The sequence below is a fragment of the Aquarana catesbeiana genome, linkage group LG01 (genome assembly GCF_042186555.1).
Source record: "Aquarana catesbeiana isolate 2022-GZ linkage group LG01, ASM4218655v1, whole genome shotgun sequence".
In the NCBI taxonomy this organism is placed as follows: Eukaryota; Metazoa; Chordata; class Amphibia; order Anura; family Ranidae; genus Aquarana; species Aquarana catesbeiana.
This window is the reverse complement of record NC_133324.1, coordinates 460,726,342-460,750,697: the sequence shown is the minus strand read 5'-3', so window position 1 is coordinate 460,750,697 and position 24,356 is coordinate 460,726,342.

The following is a 24,356-nucleotide window of genomic DNA, read 5'->3' as shown; positions in this document are numbered from 1 at the left end:
GTACACAATGCATTACAACTGAATAGGTCTTCCATGAACTAGGAAATTCAATGAAACCTGTAATTAGACTGAAAAAAATATTTTCACAAGATGCCTGTTAGAAAGATGTGCTAATTGTTTATTTAAAGAATTAAAGTGGTTGTAAAGGCTGAAGGTTTTTTTTTACCTTAATGCATTCTCTGCATTAAGATAAAAAAATCTTCAATACTCAGCTCCCACCAGCTCCCCTTTATGCTTATCTGAGTCTAATGTACGATGTGCAAGAGAGCAGCGGCTCTCTCTGCTCTCTCCCTTCCCATTGGTTCAGACACAACAGCATGAGCCATTGGATCCCACTGTCGTCAATCACAGCCAGTGGGGAGAGAGCCAGGGATCGAGCTGAGAAGTGCTCTGTGTGTCAACAGATATACAGAGCAGGCTCGGAAGAGAGCTTGCACGTGTGTCCCCATAGCAAGTGGATTGCTATGGTGGGCACACAGCGAGGGAGGAGCCAGGAGTGCAGCAGGGGGATCCCAAGAAGAGGAGAATCAGCATTGCTCTGTGCAAAACTTTTGCATAGAACATTTAAGTTTGACATGTTTCTTATTTAATTTAATTATGTATTTATTTTAGATTACAATTGCTACATTGATACAATTGCGAAGGCATGCAACACTGTACCCAAATGAAATTCGTATCATTTTCTTAAAAAAAAATAGAGCTTTCTTTTGGTGGTATTTCATTACTGCTAGGTTTTTTATTTTTTGCAAAAAAAAAAAAGAAAAAAGATAAAAAGAAAAAGTTTTTCTTAGTTTCTTAGGAGCGCATGACGTCACCCGCGGCCATCGGCTGATACAATCGCAAGCTTCTCAGCCGGCACTCGGATCTGAGTGCCGATCTCTGTAAGTGCACAATTTTACTTTTTAAACTTAATAAATTTTCTACGGAGAGCACTATGGTTTTTGCCCTTTTGTGTTACATATGCATCATTCGTTCCTATTTGATGAGTTTTGAAGTGTGAAGGCGATACCATCATCATCTGGATTTATCTACCCAGTGTATGATATTTATGCTGTGTGACCTGTTTCAGGTCGAGTATCTAAGGTGAGGGGCCATCCATGTCCGGTGGAGGGATCACAGTCACTATTAAGTCGTTTTCTGTAATCCAGAGTGTCCACTGGTGGTTCCTGTCATTTACTTCACTTGTCACATCTGATATATGATTTTTTGAGGACTTTTATATTTGCGCAGCACTATTTTCCAGTAGTTTGCTGCTAAAAGACCAACAAACAATACAAAACACATTACTGCGCACACATTCAAGAATGACATTTCCTGCAAGGCTAGTTAAAAACACCTGAACATATTCAAAAAAATACAGGGATTTGGTCACACTATATGGTCATATAGTGCTAAGCCCACTTACTGCGACAAAGTACCCTGAATTAGTGTTCCTTACCCTAGTAATAGAATGGAAGATCCTGTGTCTCAACCATGGCAGCTGAACTCCTCTATGTGGGAGAACTGAAGGGGATTCCTACTATGCACTGGTGGCCACTAAATAAGAGGTAATGAAGAGGTGTTGGATAGCGACATGGTTTAAAATCTTACTTCTGGTATTTCACTTCCTGTTTGACACAGCCAGGTAGGAATAAAACACATCAAAGCTTTGTGATCTGAAGAACAATGCCTTGGCTCAAGCCCACCTGCTGTGACATCTGCGAGTACAAGCTTCAAAGAGACCACTGCTGCCAAGATGTCAATTGAGATTTGACACAGGACTAATAGAGACGAAGGGATACCTCTCGGCAATGTATATTGGATAAAAGGCAAATGGGGGTGGCTACGAGTGGGCGTGTATGTTTGAATGTAAGGGACACACAGGCTTTTGTTCTCTCTCTTGGTTGCTGAGAAGCCTGCTGTAAGGGTCTCCCTATGCTATCTTGGGACCTTGCTCTGACCGAGGGCTTGGGCCTATATTCCATGAGGCCCAAACCCCTTTTATCATCCAGAACCCGCAGAGGAAACCATGTGTGATAAGTATCTTTGATATTTCATTGTTGTTATATGTTGTAGAGATGTGCTGTTAGTATAGTGTGTTCTGATTGTAAGCTATGTAACATTGTAATACCCTTTTAGTACTTTTATGATAGTTTCCTAACTCCTTAGGAAATAAAATAAGATATTATTTTACTAGCAGCACCGTGTGTTTGGTTTCATAGCAAACCTGGTATTATTGTGATATTAACAATAGCATATGCTCAGAGTTTTATAGACCAACCAATGATAGGGACTAGACAAATTAATACGCAGATAAAATATTAATAATTATATCGATTACTACATTTGGCACCCCAGACTGTGAATTTTATTTTTTACACAGAATCCACAAAAACCTAATGTATTTTTGTCTTGAGTCCCTGTAAGGATAAATCCTAAACTACACCCAGGACTCAAAATCATCTCTAGTGTGGACAAGATTGGCGCTGGCTTACGAATTCTGAAACCACGCTTGGATGGTCATGAAGATTCTGTGAAATATTTCATCAGGGAAACGTAGAACCTGGTGAGATCTTTCGTTGATATATGTATATATGTTAAACGTTTGTATCATTAATATGCTTTAGGCCTGTAACCAGCCAAAGGTGCTGGCGAGTAAAAGGGCTGATCACCCTTGGTTAGAGATTGACAGGAATTACCATACATCTTTGAGGGAAAAAGTGGGAGAAATATAGATTGTTATTTTAAATTTTAAATTTTTTACATTTTTTTTTTTTTTTTACCCACGTGAGAGTGAAATAGCTTTGTTCCAATAGGAGATCAATGTGGCCTGCAACCTAACGGGAAGGCATTGATTGAGAATCTGCCTTGTGTCTTAGAATGTGCCTTGCGTCTGGTAGGCTGTAGAACTACAAGTCACTGTTAGGTTTAAATGGCTTTGTATCAGTTTTTTTTTTGTTTGTTTATCTTTGCATGGTAAGCAACTCTGGTAAAAGCAGGTCAGACCAGCTTTAGTGGGGGTAGGCTAATTAGCATATCAATGGATATTCCCCAGTAAGCATGTGGTAATCCTAAAAGCCACATAGAACCTACAGGACAGAAGTGCTCATATACAAGGCAGCCAATAATGCCACAGTAAGTGTGGTGGGTCTTTTCTATGGATATGCAAAAGTTTAATGGTTTTGAATGATATCAGGTAAAAGTGGTAATGAATGAAGAATATTGAAGGCTAGAAGAGCGATTCAGTTTTTTTTCGTGAGTTGTAAGAGCTAACGATAATTAAGTTTGGTTTGTTACTCAGTGCACTGTTGGAAGGTTAGTACAAATAGAATTGTGTATTGTGTGGATTGTATGGTTGTGAAATGGAACTGGTGTGTACATATGTTAAAAAGTACGCTTCTGCCAATTATCATTCATGTGCAGATGAACCTCTTAAAAGCCAGTGTAATGTATTATTGCCTCAGTGTCACCAACATAATAGCAGATTATAGGGTAAACAGCTAAAAAAGAAAGTTAAAAAGGAAAGGTTGGCAAATGAAATTGCAGTGTTGCTCAGAATTAAATTTATATCTGAGCAAATGGAGGGGAAGTGGGAAGCAGAGAGGAGACGTCTCGGGGAGGACATAGAGAAAATCAGTGAAAACCTTCTAAAGATTGCAACAGCCTCCAGTAGTGAGATGGATGAATTGCGGACAAGAGCAGGCAGTTTGTCAGGAAGAAACAGTGAGTTACAAGAACAGCTTCAGAGGTGCAGCATGGACTGTGATATGAAGATCAAACTTTTAGAGTCATTGCGAATAAAGTTTTCAGAGATGGAAGAGTTGGTTATGTCTTTAGAAAGAAAGTTAGCAAATGCACACTCCCAGCTTCTTACTAAAGAGCAATGTATAGTATCGCTCAATGAGCACAAAGGAACATGCCAATTGGCCAATATCTGCACAGTTAATGAGGAGAAGGGCTGTGATGAAACACAGTCTGATATTGCACCCATAGCTTCGAAGCAGGATAACAGTTTGATTACAATCCAAGAGAGACTTACTTTGTGCCAGATTCTGGGTGAATTTAATGCCCTGGAATTACCAGTGAGTCTGTCCAATAAATAATAAAAAATAAATAAATTTGAGGCTCTAGTCCTTAAATTTCATTTGACTAATGAGGATGCATGTTCTCTTCTGAGAGCATGGCTACCAGGACCTTTGGCAGGCCACTTATTTGCACAGGTTAATGATAACTTAGCAGATGCAGAGGTGCGGAGGAAGGAGTTGCAGCGTATTGTGGACAGTCGTGATAATGGTATGAGTGATTTACAACGAATGAGATTTAGGAGAGGAGATGACCCAATTTTGTTCTGCAGTGAGTATCTTGCATTGTATACGAAAGTGTTCAACTGTCCTGACTTATTGGAGGATGATACAAGTTTCATATACTCAATGGCCAATAAGTGTTATGTAAGCTATCCCATTAGAATGGCTCTGAGGAATGCTCGATCCTACCAAAATTTTGTCAATATCCTGCGAGACTTCTGTCAAGAGTCCAGTGATAGGGAATATGGGTCAAAGGCAGGTGTATTCATAATAAGCAGAGGTACAGGAAGGCAGAGAGAGGTCAGATGTTCTAAATGGAATAGGCATGGACATAGATTTTGTAAAGCCCATAACATTGCTAGCATGGAGCAGGAAACCCCAGAATTACAGGGTGCACAGGCAGCCGTAACGGAGTTGTCCTCCAAACATGCAAAAGCTGAATGTGCAATTGTGGAGGTACCCCCCACACATGCGCAGTGCTCAGCAAAGATAGAAGTGAAGCATGCAGAAAAACCAGATGCTCTTATTGCTGCAAGTGATGTTGCTATGACAGAAATCAATGGTGGAGATGTAAATAAAAGTGCGATAACTGTGCTTGAAAGTGATTCAGGAGTTGAAACTTCTGATGACTTCTCAAACGATGAAAGTGTAAAGTCTGCTTATTCCAAGCATAGTAATCGTAGTAATAATGTCCAGCAATGTGAGTTTCCACTGTCGTATGCTCAAGGAAGGGCCTATACAGAGAGACCAGCCCTCAAATGTTTTTTGTGTAAAAGGGGGGTCACATCGCTACATATTGTTGGGCGGCGAATAATGGTATCAAAAGAAGATCGCAGTACCCCAAAACGACCACAAGGCATTGTAAAGTGTATTCTGCCCGATGGGGTAGCAACCCAAAGCATGGAGGCCATAGTAATCAAACCCATTTTCCTTTAAAGACCCAAATGCGGAGATTACAGACTGATAATCATCAGTATATGGAACAGTTACGTAAAGTCAAAATGGAGGTAGCCACATGGTTATTCAAATGTAGCACTGGGGAAAACAATGTTAGCAGCACTTAGTGAGCTGCATGGTTGCTAAGAATTTTATGGTCAATGTTTCCTTGCCATATTTTATTTAAATATGACGCTCACATCTAAACCGTATTCATAACAATTGTTCCCCTGGCATTGCAATGGGAAAAGGCTTGGGGGACTCAAAAAGTCAATTGTCATGATAATTGTGTGTAATCACTGTCTTTGTGTTCCTTTTTCAGAGACCTTGGAAGAAGATAAAACTGGTTTGGATACTAATGTCTGTGTTTGGTTGCAGGTTCTTCAAAGAGAGAACAACAGTGGGCACATTTAGCAAAACCGGGGTTAGGTTATGGTAAAGGCATAATTGATTAGCAAATGGTACCATGAGCTCATTAATTAGTAATTGTTTGCAAACAATGAAAAAATAAGATAAACAATAGTCAGGCATTAAGGGTTTCAAGTGTTACAAGTGAAGTTACAAATGTTGTAAATGATGAGGTACAGATATTTTGTTTTTTTGTTTTTCCCATTAACTAATTGTCTTTCAGATGGAAATGAGCACTTACTCTTCTCAGGAGGAAAATCCATGGATGTCTTTAGTTAAAAGTTGAGTGTTTGTCATTGTCTTATGGTGGTTGTGTTGTCATGTTGTTTTTGTGTAATAATGGCCAGAATTTTAATTTTTTTTGTTAAGTTTTTAATTTTTTTTAATATTTTTGGTATTTATTTAGTCATCCATTTTATTTTTGTTTGTTCAGGTGGAGAAATTGTTGTTTAGTCCACCTGAAAGGGGGGTAATTGGCTATTCCGTCAATTAGCAGCTGAATAGATGGTCATGGGATATGTCCTGCAGCTGAATACATTTTGTTGATTTAAGACAAGAGTTGTTGGTAGGAAGCCATTCTAGCCTCTGGAGTTTGTTTTTTTCCCTCTTTGTTTTATGTTCATTCAGGTGCAAAAAGTTACAAGGTGTACGCTTTGTCCACCTGAAAGGGGGGTTAGTGCATAGGTCTGAAAGTACAGATACTGCATTGTCTTTTTAATGCTTAAAATTTTGAATTTTGAGAAGCAACGTTCAAGTTTATGTTTTTAAAATTTTTGATCATACCAGGGGGATCCATTTTAGAGTGGGTTCAGCCTAAAGAGGTCATGGTTGTTTTGATAGGTTGGTCAGGGTTGCAGAAACCAGGAATACTAAGTTCCTGGTTCCAAGGAAGGAACTATAAGTAAACGTAGTAAGCGAGCAGATATTATGGATAAGAATTTGATTCTGCTCTTGTTTTTTTCACTTCTAGAGTCCTGGTGAAGCATGATTGGAGAGGTCTCTGGAACAGGGATGACAGATGTTCATCTGGTTGGCAGTTTGACTGTGCCGCACCACACTGCAAATTTGTTCTGATAAACATCAGGAGAGAAGGGACAAACAAAAAGATTCAGTTTAATACTTGTTTTTGCTTATGGACAATTTAATCCTAATCCTGAATCTGAAGGACTATGCCTATCAACGACACTTGTGAGACATTTTTACCGGATTCACTCCTGATAAATACAAACGTGCTATTAATACATGTGCAATGGGTTGGAGGTTGGGGAAGGAATATACACATCCAATCTGTCAGAACCTGAAATGTAAAATATGTTTTTTTGTTGAAGGGAGGAATTGAAAGAAAAGGTTTTTAATGTATGACATGTATTGACGTAACGGAAGTAATATGGTGCTGGTACCCAGGAGACTGGCGCTTATACATAATAAGATGTCGGTTGGCCAGACTAGAGGTTGGCCAGGTGACACATCAATGGGGTGAAAATTTCCTTGTATGGGGAGATACGCCTGGCTGATGTCTCACCTGAGAGGTTGAAACCCGGCACAGGGAAGGCCAGTGAATACACACAGGAGCATGCTCCGTTAGATAAAGGGAACAAAACGCTGGCTACCAGGGTACAGTATGCCTTCACCACATGGCACTTCAATGTCTCGCAATGGTTGGTAAAATTCCATTACCCTATATGTGCTGAATATACACTGAATCAAGTGCGGTCAGTATACCAGTGACTTGCTCCCAGAGATGTGCGGACACAGAATGAGGTTCATGCAGGGCGCGTATTTCTGAGGAGTAACCCGAAAGAGGAGGGATGTATTCAGCACTATATTGGGGGAATAGGAGCTGGGATGGGTGTTGTTAATGGGGTGGACATCGGCCTCCTGAGGAACAAACTCGCAGCCATAGCTTCAGAGAATAAGCGGGGCTTTGTTACTCAGAGAGATTGGTGGCATCCTTAATAACATTCAACAAAGTCACATAAATACCCAGGTTAAAGTGGCTCAAGATTTTGTCAACCATGTTGAGAGGTTGGTAGAGAATGTGATGGTATAGGACAGGAATCTGTCATTGGCTCTTGCGTGCACGAAGTGGCAGGTGGAAGTGTCAACCAGCATTGAGCTGATTGTACAGTCTCCATATGAGGGACAGAGGCCTTATGAGTTAGCATCACCGCTCAGTAAGACTTTGACAAACACGTCGCTTACACTGATTCAAAGTGGTGGTCGATTGCCTGGATGGGCTGTACCAGTTTGGATTGTGAAAGGTGTTATGCTGTATGATCTCAAATACAGAAGTGCAGACTCGGTCTGCATATTTGGTGGCATTTATGGGCTTACTGACTGGGGATTCTATCTTCTTGCGTTTGAGGCTAATTGCCCACATATGATCAAAGAAGCTGGAAGATGGAGGCAGGTTGATACTTCCCTTGGTCAGAAGCATGACCATGATGTCCTTTGTATGCCAGGTCAATACATGGTGGTGAACAATAAAATGTTGGGAAGATATTTCATTCTGTATTTGGGATAGATGGATCATTGCTGGGAAGGAAGCACCTGGGTATTATTTGGGACATAGACGAGTTTGTTTCCTTGTCCTAAAGAATGCCGATGTAACGTTAGTCATGGAACTAGATGGTTCTTTGAGCCTAACAATAGGTAGGGGTGCATGGTATACCCTGGGCATGGTCTCTTAAATACAGGCACAGGGATAGAATTGTGTGGGTTTTGTCATTGTTGCAGATTTATATGTGTTATTGGACTTGATATTTATATAGAAGGGTCACCCAGTTATCTATGCAAGCTGGGGAAAGAAGTGACGGTAGGGTCTCTGCGTACAAGTTAGAGACTTTGCTGTCAAGTCAGAGCCCTGCAATACCGCTGACATGCCCGAAATCTGATGGGTCATAGGTATATATGTATATTATGGTAACAGGTTGATTTAGGTCATGGTATAGTGTGATAAAGGTGTATTTTAGGCTAATAACATGGGCAAAAGGCCCTTCTCGAGACTCTATATCTGAAAGCGGGTTAAGATGCTGCTCTGGATGTGTGCTGGTGAATGATGAGTGTATGGACACCCCTTGCCTGTTTTATACCCCTTCATGAAGGTGTTAGAAAGAAGATACAGAATGGTGACATGGGAACTGTCACGGAAGAATGATGTTGGTGTGTCACCCAGTAGCAAAGCGGCACGCGTTGGGAAGCACAGCACGTTAGGACCGTTATGGACTGTTCCACAGGAGCTGGTTCTCAGGCCTATGTTGAGAGGCGCAACATGCGTTAAGACATTTATGGACTGTTCCATAGGGGCTGTTTCTGCACATGTTGAAAAACACAACACGTTAAGACAGTTAAAGACTGTTCTATAGGTACTGGCTTGGAAACACATGTTGGGGAGAAAACAGTTATGGACTGTTCAATAGGAGCCGTGTCTGAAGAAGGGTGGTATGCGCCCTTTAGGCGCAAAGCGGCATATGTTGGATAGCGACATGGTTTAAAATCTTACTTCTGGTATTTCACTTCCTGTTTGACACAGCCAGGTAGGAATGAAACACATCAAAGCTTTGTGATCAGAAGAACAATGCCTTGGCTCAAGCCCACCTGCTGTGACATCTGCGAGTACAAGCTTCAAAGAGACCACTGCTGCCAAGATGTCTATTGAGATTTGACACAGGACTAATAGAGACGAAGGGATACCTCTCGGCAATGTATATTGGATAAAAGGCAAATGGGGGTGGCTACGAGTGGGCGTGTATGTTTGAATGTAAGGGACACACAGGCTTTTGTTCTCTCTCTTGGTTGCTGAGAAGCCTGCTGTAAGGGTCTCCCTATGCTATCTTGGGACCTTGCTCTGACCGAGGGCTTGGGCCTATATTCCATGAGGCCCAAACCCCTTTTATCATCCAGAACCCGCAGAGGAAACCATGTGTGATAAGTATCTTTGATATTTCATTGTTGTTATATGTTGTAGAGATGTGCTGTTAGTATAGTGTGTTCTGATTGTAAGCTATGTAACATTGTAATACCCTTTTAGTACTTTTATGATAGTTTCCTAACTCCTTAGGAAATAAAATAAGATATTATTTTACTAGCAGCACCGTGTGTTTGGTTTCATAGCTAACCTGGTATTATTGTGATATTAACAATAGCATATGCTCAGAGTTTAATAGACCAACCAATGATAGGGACTAGACAAATTAATACGCAGATATAATATTAATAATTATATCGATTACTACAAGAGGGGAAGGGGTGCTCCAGCACAAAAAACCTGGTCAGGGTCTATTACAATATACAAAAACATATTTGGGGGGCACACCCTAAAATGCGTTTAGATTTAAGATGGTGCTGCTATAAGACCAATAAACAGTACAAAACATATTACAGCACACACATTCAAGAATGACATTTCCTGCAAGGCTAGTTAAAAACACCTGAACATATTCAAAAAAATACGGGGGTTTGGTCACACTATATGGTCATATAGTGCTAAGCCCACTTACTGCGACAAAGTACCCTGAATTAGTGGGTCCTACCCTAGTAATAGAATGGAAGATCCTGTGTCTCAACCATGGGAGCTGAACTCCTCTATGTGGGAGAACTGAAGGGCATTCCTCCTATGCACTGGTGGCCACTAAATAAGAGGTAATGAAGAGGGGTAGGAGTGCTCCAGGCCAAAAAACCTGGTCAGGGTCTATTACAATATACAAAAACATATTTGGGGGGGACACCCTAAAATGCATTTAGATTCAAGATGGTGCTGCTATAAGACCAACAAACAGTACAAAACATATTACAGCGCACACATTCAAGAATGACATTTCCTGCAAGGCTAGTCAAAAACACCTGAACATATTCAAAAAAATATGGGGGTTTGGTCACACTATATGGTCATATAGTGCTAAGCCCACTTCCTGCAACAAAGTACCCTGAATTAGTGGATCCTACCCTAGTAATAGAATGGAAGATCCTGTGTCTCAACCATGGGAGCTGAACTCCTCTATGTGGGAGCTGAACTCCTCTATGTTCCCCCACATAGAGGAGTTCAGCTCCCATGGTTGAGACACAGGATCTTCCATTCTTGACTAGGGTAGGACCCACTAATTAGGGGTACTTTGTCACAGTAAGTGGGATTATCACTATATGACCATATAGTGTGACCAAACCCCCGTATTTTTTTGAATATGTTCAGGTGTTTTTAACTAGACATGTGCACACTGAAATATTTTGTTTCGGAATTTCGTTTTCCTCCGAAAAATAAATTTATTTAGTTACTCCCAAAATTCGTTTTTATTTATTTTGTTTTTCGTTAAAAATTGCATTCGTCCGAAAATCCAAATTAAGGTTGAATCTGTCGTTGAAGGCTTATGGTGTCTGTCGAATGTTCAAAGAAGATTCGACGGAGCAGCTAAACTGTACGACGCCATATAGTTTACCTGCTCCGTCGAATCTTCCTAGAACTTTCAACAGACACCATAAGCCAAAGTACGTGTGTACTTAGTTCTAGCCATTTTACTGCTCCTCCTCTTTGGTTACAATCAGCCAATAACATTCATCATAATCATTATTTTTATTTATCTTTTCTCCCCTACGTCGAATCTTTTCTCCCCTACGTCGAATCTTTTCTCTCTATGTAGAATAATCTTGGACTAATAGAGTTAAGGTTAGGCACATTCGACCACAGGTTTGATGGACACAGATTGTTATTGTCATCATCAGGTCGAATCTCCTATCTATATCAAACTGTTGTAGCAACGAAAATGAAAATAAAGCATTTGTTTATGTCGGCTCTTTCGTTTTTCGGATTCTGCACTTTCGTTATCGTTTGTTAAAACGATAACGAAAATACCTGAAATTCGGACGAAAATGCATTCGGACAAAAATGAATGCACATATCTATTTTTAACTAGCCTTGCAGGAAATGTCATTCTTGAATGTGTGCGCTGTAATATGTTTTGTACTTTCCTAGAGAAAGTCTGGAAGGTTTGTATTGTGAGGCACAACCCCCATAGAAAAGCTTTGGAATCGCACAATAGTGCCATTTTCTTAATGAAATTGAATTGTATGCTATCTCTGAGCATTGTCATCACGATTCATCATTATAGTGCATCGGATGTTTCTCTACAAGTGCTATAATGTCGTCAACATCAATGATCAAATATTTAGTGACTGAGGAACTTAAAAAATGTTAACGTCTTTGAGCAGATGAGTCAGGAAGAGTACCTGTTTACATCAATGGCTTATTAGAATTTTACTAAAAAATAATAACTAAAAAGATTTGACAATAATAGATGAATTGTAAATGTGCATTGTTATGGTAGATCAATGTATATTTTTTTTTTTGTGTATGTGTTATTGTTTTGTATTGTATTAAATATGATCCTTTCAAAAGGTGGAAATGTTACTCTTTGTTTTATTATTTGTTTTAATTTTTTTTAAAAGATGAAAAAATTTATATTAACCTTTAAAAGATTTTATGCACATGTCAGAAATATAAACTCTTCAGCTAGGCATACATATTAGGCAATACCAACCACTTTTGATCATTTCGGAATAGAACATACATTCAAAAGTGGGGTACTGACCACAGGTTCAGTCATCCACCTAAATTCAATCAATTAAACTGGGCCATTAATTGGCAGCTTTAATACAGGTTATTAAAAAATATGACCAAAATCAGAAAATAACTATGGCATTTTCATCAAAGCACTTTGATTTTTCCGCCAGCTTTGAGCGAAGCAATTTCAGTAACTCAGATTTCAATTTTAGCTAAATCAAAATAGGGTGAAATTGCTGGAAAGTTGCCATGTGTATGGTCAGCTTACCTCTCCATTAATTTTGTGGTGGTTGTGATAGAGTATATTTTAATAGAGCCTAACAATTACTCAATCATCTATAGAAACAAGCAGCCTATCACAGGACACTTACAGCAACATGTTAATTATACATACCTTCTATTATCATTTATAAACCTATAGATTGTTATCATAGATATCTGAAAGCTGAAGTATTGTGTCATATCTTGAATTTTTAAATTACTTCAAGGAAAATGTAAGAATAAAACTGCTAACAGCAACACAGAGCTTGACAGCAGAAACCCTCCATCAGTTTCTGTACTAGGTATTTGATTGACAGTTTTCCCTAGAATATTTTTAAAAGCTCATACAATTATAATAGCTGAATTTCAAGCAAAATGTACAGAACAGAACATACAATAATGCCAATAAAATTCAATGATATTTTGTGGGCCAACCACGTGTGACATTTTTTCATAAATGCTTCTTCCACTATTTATAATTTACAATGAGCACTAGAAGCAAATAAATAATTATATATATTGACAATTATCTAATAAAACAGGCTATATACTTAAGCAAAATAGGTAAATAGAATAGTAAAGTAGGGGGAGAACAGATGTGGGACTTTAAACAAGGCACATGGGAGCAGAGGTATGAGTTAGGTAAAAAATGCAATTTATTAATAAGGAAAAATAGTTTTTACAGAAGTTCATACAGTACATAATTGAGCATGAATGGTACATAAATAGTTTTACAAAAATTCATACAGTACATAATTAGGCACATGGCTCTGCATATGTTGGCACTTAGCTCTAAGATATTAAAACTATAATCAAAATTAATGCATCAAAAATAACAAATACAAACAAGTGGATTCATGTAAGTAGGAACGTATTATGCATATAAGTTTATATAGTATACACCTAGCGGTAGATTTGAGCTCTACGTCGTTACGTCGTTTCGGGGCCTTATAGCCACTCATCAGGAGCGATACCGAGGTGGTACCTATCAGTTGGGGAGATAGCGGTGATGAATGGTGTGAATATGTAAAGGGGTAATTATAAACCCTGAATATCATATTATTAGTTGTAGCTCTGGACTCACAGTGGTGTCTGCGCAGAGGCGACGCGGCCCAAGGTGCCACGCCAACCAAAAATGCCCGGGCCCAAGGTGCCCCCCCTACTTTGTAGAACCACCTTTCACTGCAATTACAAGTCTTTTTGGGATGTCTTTACCAGCTTTGCACATCTACGGAGTGACATTTTTGCCCATTCTTCTTTGTAAAATAGCTCAAGCTCTGTCAGATTGGATGGAGAGCATCTGTGAACAGCAATTTTCAAATCTTGCCACAGATTCTCAATTGGATTTAGGTCTGGACTTTGACTGGGACTTGACTTTAACACATGAATATCCTTTGAACTAAACCATTCCATTGTAGCTCTGGCTGTATGTTTAGGGTTGTTGTACTGCTGGAAGGTGAACCTCCGCCCCAGTCTCAAGTCTTTTGCAGATTCTAATGCCTTGTACACATGATAGGACATTGATTGGACATTCTGACAACAAAATCCATGGATTTTTTTGGATGGACGTTGGCTCAAACTTGTCACGGTCACACAAAGTTGGTCAGGAATTGCGAATGTCAAGAACGCTGTGACGTATGACGAGCCAAGAAAAATCAAGTTCAATAGCCAGTGCTGCTCTTCTGCTTGATTCCGAGCATGCGTGGAACTTTGTGTATCGGAATTGTGTACACAGGATTGGAATTTACGACATCGGATTTTGTTGACGGAAAATTTGAGAACCAGATCTCAAATTTTGTGTTACAGAAATTCCGATGGAAAATTTCTGATGGAGCCTACACACGGTCGGAATTCCCGACAACAAGCTCCTATCAAACATTTTCAGTCGGAAAATCCTATCGTGTGTACAGTGCATAACAGGTTTTCTTCTTAGATTGCCCTGCATTTGGCTCCATCTATCTTCCCATCAACTCTGACCAGCTTCCTTGCCCCTGCTGAAGAAAAGCATCCCTTCAACATGATGCCACCACAACCATATTTCATGGTGGGGATAGTTTGTTCAGGGTGATGTGCATTGTTAGTAGACATGTGCATTCGTTTTCATCCGAATGCATTTTCGTCCGAATTTCGGGTATTTTCGTTATCATTTTAACAAACGATAACAAACGTGCAGAATCAGAAAGCCGAAAGTTCCGACATAAACAAATGCTTTATTTTCGTTTTAGTTGCGACAACAGTTTGATATAGATAGGAGATTCGACATGAGGCTGACAATAGCGATCTGTGTCCTTCGAACCTGTGGTCGAATGTGCCTAACCTTAGCTCTATTAGTCCAAGATTATTCTACACAGAGAGAAAAGATTTGACATAGAGAGAAAAGATTTGACATTATAGAGACAATAGCAAAAAAGGTCAAATGTGCCTATCCTAACTCTATTAATCCAAGATTATTCGACATAGAGAGAAAAGATTCGACATGAAGATTCGATGAAGCATACAACTTTAGAATTCTACTATAGCTTGTAGACGGAACATTCGACCGGAAATGTACGATTGCGGTGTCGTACAGTTTAGCTGCTCCATCGAATCCTCTTAGAACATTCGACAGACACCATAAGCCTTCAATGACAGATTCAACCTTAATTATTTCGGATTTTCAGAAGAATGCATTTTTTAACGAAACTAAATAAATAAAAACGAATTTCGGGAGTAACTAAAAAAATGTATTTTTCAGACAAAAACAAAATTCCGAAGCAAAATATTTCAGTGTGCACATGTCTAATTGTTAGTTTTCTACCACATATTGCATTTTGCTTTTAGGCCAAAAAGTTCAATTTTGGTCTCATCTGAACTGAGCACCTTCTTCCACATGTTTGCTGTGTCCCCCACATGGCTTCTCGCAAACCGAAAACGGCATTTCTTAAGGCTTTTTTTCAACAATGGCTTTCTTCTTGCCACTCTTCCATAAAGGCCAGATTTGTAGAATGCATGACTAACAGTTGTCCTGTGAACAGATTCTCCCACCTGAGCTGTGGATCTCTGCAGCTCCTCCAGAATTACCATAGGCCTCTTGGCTGCTCCTCTGATTCATGCTCTCCTTGTCCAACCAGTTAATTTAGGTGGACGGCCATGTCTTGGTAGGTTTGCGGTTGTGCCATACTCTTTTCATTTTTGGATGATGGATTGAACATTCTCTGTGAGAGCTTCAAAGCTTGGGATATTTTTTATAACCTAACCTTGCTTTAAACTTCTCCACAACTTTATCCCCGACCTGTCTGGTGTGTTCCTTGGCCTTCATGATGCTGTTTGTTCACTAAGGTTCACAGAACAGCTGTATTTATACTGAGATTAAATCACACACATGTGGACTATATTTACTAATTAGGTGACTTCTGAAGGCAATTGGTTCCACTAGATTTTAGTTGGGGGTATCAAAGTAAAGGGGGGTGAATACAAATGCACGCCACACTTTTCAGATATTTAGTTGTAAAAAATGTTGAAAACCATTTATCATTTTCCTTTCACTTCACAATTATGTGTCACTTTGTGTTGGTCTATCACATAAAATCCCAATGAAATACATTTATGTTTTTGGTTGTAACATGACAAAATGTGGTAAATCTCAGGTGGTATGAATACTTTTTCAAGGCACTGTACATATACACAAATGTTTTGCCTTTCATTTCTATTTTAAACTGAATGGGTTGTTTTACAAGGTGAAGGTTTACATATACTTTAACCACTTAAGGACCGGAAGGATTTCCCCCCTTAATGACCAGGCCATTTTTTGCGATATGGCACTGCGTCGCTTTAACTGACAATTGCGCAGTAGTGCGATGCTGTACTCAAACAAAATTTTTTTACTTTTTGCTGTAATAAATATGCCAAAAAAAAATTCTTCCTCAGTTTAGGCCAATATGTATTCTTCTACATATTTTTGGTAAAAAAAAATTGCAATAAGCTTATATTGATTGCTTTGCGCAAAAGTTATAGCGTCTACAAAATAGGGGAGGATTTATTGCATTTTTATTATTATTTTTTTTTTTACTAGTAATGGCAGTGATCAACGATTTTTAGCGGGGCTGCAACATTTCGAGCAGACAGATCGCACACTTTTTTTGGGCCATTGACATTTATACAGTAATCAGAGCTAAAAATAGCCACTGATTACTGTATAAATGTCACAGGGAAGGGGTTAACACTAGGGGGCGATCAAGGGGTTAAATGTGTGTCCTAGGGAGTGTTTCTAATGATGGGGGGATGGGACTGCCTGGAGGAGGAGACCGATCGTTGTTCATAATCAGTATGAACAGCAGATCTGTCTCCTCTCTTATAAAAGAACGAAGATCTGTCTGTTTACATTGACAGATCTCCGTTCTATATCTCTCAGGTGTGATCACGGGTGCCCAGCGGACATCGCAGCCGCCGGGCATGCGCATCGACTCTGTCGTCGTGCCCCCTAGAGCACTTAAACTGGCCAACGTACAACTACGGCGATTTGCCCAGGGGAGCCAACCTGCCGCAGTACAACTTAACTGGTTAATAGTGTTTTTTTTTTAACCTATTGCGAGGTCTCTTGGAAATGCCAGGAATAAGACTTCTGGTTGCAAGCTGACAATTTTAGGTCTCTTCCTGGTAATTATCAGCAGTTTTAATTATCAACCAATAAGGTCTATCAGATTGATGGACCAGGAACCAACTGAAGGAATGCACATGGCAGGCTGACAATGCTCCAGATAACTCAGATTTTTACCCTGCTACAGGAATTGCTGCTACTGGCCAGATCTCCAGCTAAGAGATTTTGCAGGAGATTCATAAAAAATTATTGAGTTAGGAAAACTGTTTACAGTGAGACATAGTAGGTGAGGTTGAAAAAATACACAAGTCCATCAAGTCCAACCTATGTGTGTGATTATGTGTCAGTATTTCATTACATATCCCTGTATGTTGCGGTCATTCAGGTGATTATCTAATAGTTTCTTGAAGCTATCAATGCTCCCCGCTGAGACCACCGCCTGTGGAAGGGAATTCCACATCCTTGCCGCTCTTACAGTAAAGAACCCTCTACGTAGTTTAAGGTTAAACCTCTTTTCTTCTAATTGTAATGAGTGGCCACGAGTCTTATTAAACTCTCTTCTGCGAAAAAGTTTTATCCCTATTGTGGGGTCACCAGTATAGTATTTGTAAATTAAAATCATATCCCCCCTCAAGCGTCTCTTCTCCAGAGAGAATAAGTTCAGAGCTCGCAACCTTTCCTCATAACTAAGATCCTCCAGACCCTTTATTAGCTTTGTTGCCCTTCTTTGTACTCGCTCCATTTCCAGTACATCCCTCCTGAGGACTGGTGCCCAGAACTGGACAGCATACTCCAGGTGCGGCCGGACCAGAGTCTTGTAGAGCGGGAGAATTATTGTTTTATCTCTGGAGTTGATCCCCCTTTTAATGCATGCCAATATTCTGTTTGTTTTATTAGCAGCAGCTTGGCATTGCATGCCATTGCTGAGCCTATCATCTACTAGGACCCCCAGGTCCTTTTCCATCCTAGATTCCCCCAGAGGTTCTCCCCCCAGTGTATAAATTGCATTCATATTTTTGCCACCCAAATGCATTATTTTACATTTTTCTACATTGAACCTCATTTGCCATGTAGTCGCCCACCCCATTAATTTGTTCAGGTCTTTTTGCAAGATTTCCACATCCTGCGGAGAAGTTTATGCCCTGCTTAGCTTAGTATCGTCTGCAAATACAGAGATTGAACTGTTTATCCCATCCTCCAGATCGTTTATGGACAAATTAAATAGGATTGGCAACTCCTCATAGAAGGTTAATAGATTGGTTTGGCAAGAACAATTCTTCATGAATCCATGCTGATTACTGCTAATGATATCATTCTTATTACTAAAATCATGTATATAGTCCCTTATCATCCCCTCCAAGAGTTTACATACTATTGATGTTAGGCTAACTGGTCTGTAATTCCCAGGGATGTTTTTTGGGCCCTTTTTAAATATACTGGTGCTACATTGGCTTTTCTCCAATCAGCTGGTACCATTCCAGTCAATAGACTGTCTGTAAAAATTAGGAACAACGGTCTGGCAATCACCTGACTGAGTTCCCTAAGTACCCTCGGATGCAAGCCATCTGGTCCCGGTGATTTATTAATGTTAAGTTTCTCAAGTCTAATTTTAATTCCGTCCTCTGTTAACCATGTAGGTGCTTCCTGTGTTGTGTCATGAGGATAAACACTGCAGTTTTGGTTACTGAAGCCCCCCGATTCACTCGTGAATACTGAGGAGAAGAATAAATTCAATACCTTTGCCATCTCCCCATCCTTTGTAACCAGATGTCCTTCCTCTTTCTATATGGGGCCAATATGGTCTGTCCTCCTTTTTTACTGTTTACATACTTAAAGAATTTCTTGGGATTTTTTTTGCTTTCCTCCGCTATGTGTCTTTCATGTTCTATCTTAGCCGTCCTAATTGCACCCTTACATTTCTTATTGCATTCTTTATAAAGTCTGAATGCTGAGGATGATCCCTCAACCTTGTATTTTTTGAAGGCCTTCTCCTTTGCTTTTATATGCATTTTTACATTGGAGTTAAGCCATCCAGGATTTTTGTTCGCTCTTTTAAATTTATTACCCAATGGGATACATTGGCTAATGCCCTTATTTAATATGCTCTTAAAGCAAACCCATCTCTCCTCCGTATTCTTTGTTCCTAATATTTTATCCCAATTTATGCCTTTTAGCAAGGTTTGTAGTTTAGGGAAGTTGGCTCTTTTGAAATTCAGTGTCTTTGTGTTCCCTTCATGTTTCCTATTTGTGTGATTTATACTGAAACTAATTGACCTGTGAACACTGTTACCTAAATTGCCCCGTATTTCCACATGATACCAAACTTAATGAGAAACAGATTTAAGGTTTACTCTTTAATTCTAGAAGAGGCTGACACTTTTTTGGTAAAATATTAAATTAAAATTCCTAAAAAGAATGTTATAAAAAGGATAGAATGTAAGGTACACATAGGTATATTGCGTTTAATAATTTACTGAAAAAAAAAAAAGATTTTGATGTAGTATATATGGTCTCTTCTGTTCATTTCTAAGCGTTCATGCACATTTTCTGTAAATGTTATAACTGATGCAATTGGACATCAGTGGATATTGTACAATGTATAAATAAATGCATTTATTTATCTTACATAAATGGTTTTAAATGGGTATCAGCATGTGTGCGCACATGTGCAAATTGAAAATCCTTGCTTCGTGGATGTCAACTGTGTTTGGTCAAATAAATTCTATTTAGCTATGAGAAAGGACAAATAATTTAAAAATATTATAATGGATACACATTAATTACTATATACTGGAGAGCATGGGCATTTTCTAAGGCAAAAATACGGCTTGTGCCGTGTACACACAAGGGGACTCAACTCCAAAGGAATTTTCGACGGAGTTCCGCTAAAACGGACTTGCCTACACACGATCACACCAAAGTCCTACCGTCTAGAATGCAGCAGACTCTAAAACGGAAGTGCAATAGCAAGTGAGCCACCCTTGGGCTCCTTCTGCTAATCTCGTGTTTACCTCGTGTTAGTAGAAGTTTGGTGAGAGATGATTCGTGCTTTTCAAACTTGTGTTTTTTCAGGTTGTTTAACTGTTGTTCAGTTTGTGCTTGTGGGATTTGTATCTGCATTTCAGTGCGTGTAGTCAGTTCGCATTTGTTCATTCAGTGCATTCTTGTCCTGCTGATTTTCAGCTCGCTCTTCACAGGCCTTGCTGTTCTTCAGTGCGTTCTGTTTAAGTTCGTTCTGACCAGCTGACCATTTTGAAGCCATGTTGCATGTACGTACTCATCGTAGAGTTCGTGCTTTGCTTAAGCTTGTTGTTGTAATTAATTCTTCGACCCAAGCCCAGTCCATGAACAGGGTGGGGAGGAGTTCATGGACCAAGAATTGGTTGCTCCAGCATGACCAATTCTCTCACATGCCTTTGCTTCGTGAGATCTGTGAAAATAATCCTGACGATTTCAAGAACTTTCTCAGGATGACGGACCCCATTTTTCACCATTTGTTGGCTTTACTGACCCCTTATCAGCAGGCAGGATACCTGCATGAGGCAAGTCATCACTCCAGAGCAGAGACTTGTCGCCACATTGCAGTACTTGACGACTGGGAGAAGCCTGTAGGACCTCAAGTTCTCAACAGGCATCTCCCCCCAGGCTCTGGGGATCATTATCCCAGAGACCTGTTCTGCTATCATTCAGGTCCTGCAGAAAGACTATATTAAGGTAAGATTTAACCTTTAACATCACATTTTATTGTATTTAATGTTTGCTAATGTATTGTATTTCTTTCCTCAATCCCTAATTACCATGATTGCAATATGCTGTGAATATCCCCTTTGTCCTCATGCATGCTGTAATCTTTTAATGCTCCTTTGTTGTCCTTCATGCATATTTGCCTTCACTAACCTCCCCAGCATGCTATCCTGGGCCCATATACACCTAGTCTAGTCACTTAACAATGTATTTTATCAGCTCCATTGTAGTGCTTTACCCTAAACACCCCCTTAAAATGTGTCCAAATGGTATGTGTATCCTTAAATTAATTTATAAGCCCCCCTTAAATTTTATCAATGGGCCATCAGATGGGGTGAGGAATCTGATAAGTGGGCCTTATATTTTATTCTTTGAATAATAATTGAAATAATTTAAATAAATGTTATACTGATGTTGGGCAAGAATGTTTTTTGTGTAATCTGCGTGCAATGTTATGTGCAAAAGTACTTATATATTTTTTTCTTGTTTGACCAGTTTCCTTCAACGCCACAGGAATGGCAGACTGTGGCATCCCATTTTGCCACCCGTTGGGACTTTCCCAACTGTGGAGGGGCTATAGATGGGAAGCATGTCCACATCATGCCACCACCCCATTTGGGGTCATACTATTTTAACTACAAGGGGTTTCATAGTACCGTGTTAATGGCGGTGGTGTCGGCACAATATGGATTTCTGTATGTGGACATGGGGAAGAATGGCCGGATGTCGGATGGAGGAGGCTTCGCCCAGACAGAGTTCTACCAGCTTCTCCAGAGAGGTGGCCTGGGATTGCCACCTGATGTGGATAACATGGAAAGACTCCCCTTTGACTTCATTGCAGATGAAGCCTTCGGTCTGGGCGAGCACCTGATGAGGCCATTCCCCCAAAGGACCCTCACTCCAGAGAGGAGGGTTTTTAACTACTGGCTGGCCAGAGCAAGTAGAGTTGTGGAGAATGCCTTAGGGATAATGGCCAGCCGGTTCCACCTGTTTCTGACAGCAATCCATATGGCGGATTACAAACTTAATCATATTGTCCTAGCATGCTGCATCCTGCACAATTTTTTATTCAAGAAATTATATTGCATCAGTTGGGCCTGAGGGCCGGACTTATAAACAATCCTCTGATGGGCCTGGATACTGGCCGTACTTGCTTGGCCCCCCAAAGTGCCCGTGAAGTTAGGGAGAAATATGTTAATTATTTTATGGGTAGGGGGCCATTGCAATGCCAGACAATGTCTAATTTTATTAATAAAAAATAATGATCAGATAAAATCTCGAAATACATTTATTGCTTGCTTTTATTTTTGGCTAGGTTCTCCTAGTGCACTTGTAGTGCCAAGTGGATTTTCCTTTAGTAAATGGCCCCATTGTCACTGTAAACACAAAATTACTTACAAAACTGGTATTGAGCATTGAAAGAAGAAGCCACACATTGTTGATTAGCAAACTTTTTAATCTGTGCACATTCACATGTGCGTTTATATATTTTTAAAACATAACATACACACAACTCTGGAACTTACAAAGTTCAACATCTAGAAAATGAAGGCAATATCAGACATTATAGTGTCAAAAATGTCTTGATATTGGCAAAAATCGGATGGGGTGATGTCACCCCTGTAAAAGTCAAATTTTGAAGATGCACACAAATTGGGATTCCAAATGGGTAATGTCAACATGTGCTATCTCCCATCATGGGAGATCAATGGGCATGTTTTGTGGGTGCAATCCCTTCCTCTCACCTACTAGCATTATGAGGAATGGGTTACACCCACAAAACACGTATATTGAGATCCCCTGATGGCAGATAACACATGTTGACACACCGTGTGCATCTTCAAAATTTGGTTTTTAAAACTGTAAAAAACTAAAAGCATTTAATGTGGTCATCTAAAAAAGAAATGAAGAACATGATCGATTTAGTTTTAGGGAAAAAGGGATTAAATTCTCCCCAAAACATTGATTATGTTCTTCATTTCCTTCTGCATGATGTCCAGGCGATTTCGCATGATGTCCAGGTGATTGCACATTCCATCAGTCTCTCCATTCCAGGCCATGATCTGGCCAATGAGTCTTTGGGCGCTGTCGCTTGAAAATGGTTCCGCCGCTTCTCCTTCCACAACCAGCACATCATCTAAAATTTATGAAAAAACATGTATTTAGAAATATGCAGGCATACATACATTACCTAAAGCTGGGGTGTCAGACACTCACCTGGTGGGGTGCACATCTCGCCCACTTCCTCCACCTCTCCTTCCTCAAGATCCTTGGGGGCTTGGGCTAATTTGCCAATCAGGGGGTCTCTGGTATCCTCTGACTGCTGTCGTAGTCTTTTCTCCCCTATGTGAATGAAACAAAAGGTATACTTAGCACACAGATATTTGAGTCCAGAAATAGGAATATGAAACATTGCTTTGAAGTGGTGTACAATTGTCTGTTTGGGAAGAGATCCAAGTTGGAGCACCTGTGTGGGTTACCCTAAAAAATGTGCTCTGGTGTCCCACACTAGTGCTCCTGAGTCCAGATGTGTAAACAGCTGCTGAGTGTCCTCTCCTTACATTCCACTGAATCAAGTTTGCAATTCATTCAAGTTTCAAAGACATCTAGACAACAATGTCCTAAACATATTTTAATAACACAAATTAGCAAGACCAAAATGTAGTTAAAATCCTGTATCAACTAAATACATCGTATATATTTTCAAGCAATGTTTCCTATGAATGTTTCCTACGACTGATTACTGTGTCCACGAACATGAAAGTAGCCATTTAAAACTGTACAACAGTAAAGAAAAGCACATGGAGCAGCATGCAAGTTAATAATCAGAATAGGAACACATGATAAGTACTTACTTTTTTGAAGCACTTTCTTTATTCTTCTGTATTGATCCAGCTCCCTCAGTTTAAGGTCGGACCAGCGTTTCCTTTATTGGTCTATGCAGCAGCGTACCCCAAAATTCTGCTGCAGAGTCTTCACAACTTTTGACATGATTTTGGCCTTGCGAAAATCCGGCGGGGTGTATGCTTCCTATCATAATCATTCCTCCGCAAGATGTCCATCATCTCCACCATCTCTTCAAAGGCCATATTGGAGGCCTTAAATCTCCTCTTCCCAGAACGGGGCGTTTCGTGCTCCAGGCTTTCCTCGCTACCGGAAGAATTTCCAAACACCTGCTTTGTCTCCGCCATGTTGCTCCTACTGCACACCGTAGAGAGAAGGGGCGTGGAATATTCGTGAAAAAGAACATCAAGGGCGGGCGACGCGGGCGGAGTTTCACACATGCGCAGTGTATATAAAGCTAACACGCATGTGTCGTACGTACATTCTGTGAGCGGAGGAAAGAGGAACGGAAGTTGCGAGCGTCTGAAACAAAGGTAAATTTTATTAAATTTGGAACATCAGTGGCCTATACTGCTTAAAGATTGAGACCTATATTGGAATAACATTATGAGAGTTTAGGCTAACATTAGTGTTTTTGTACTGTGTATTGTCTTACAGAAAACATGAATAAATTTAAGGACCATGAATTTATGTCCCATTTTATTGACAAGTACAGGGAGATGAGGAATCTGTGGGAGGTCAAACACAGTTT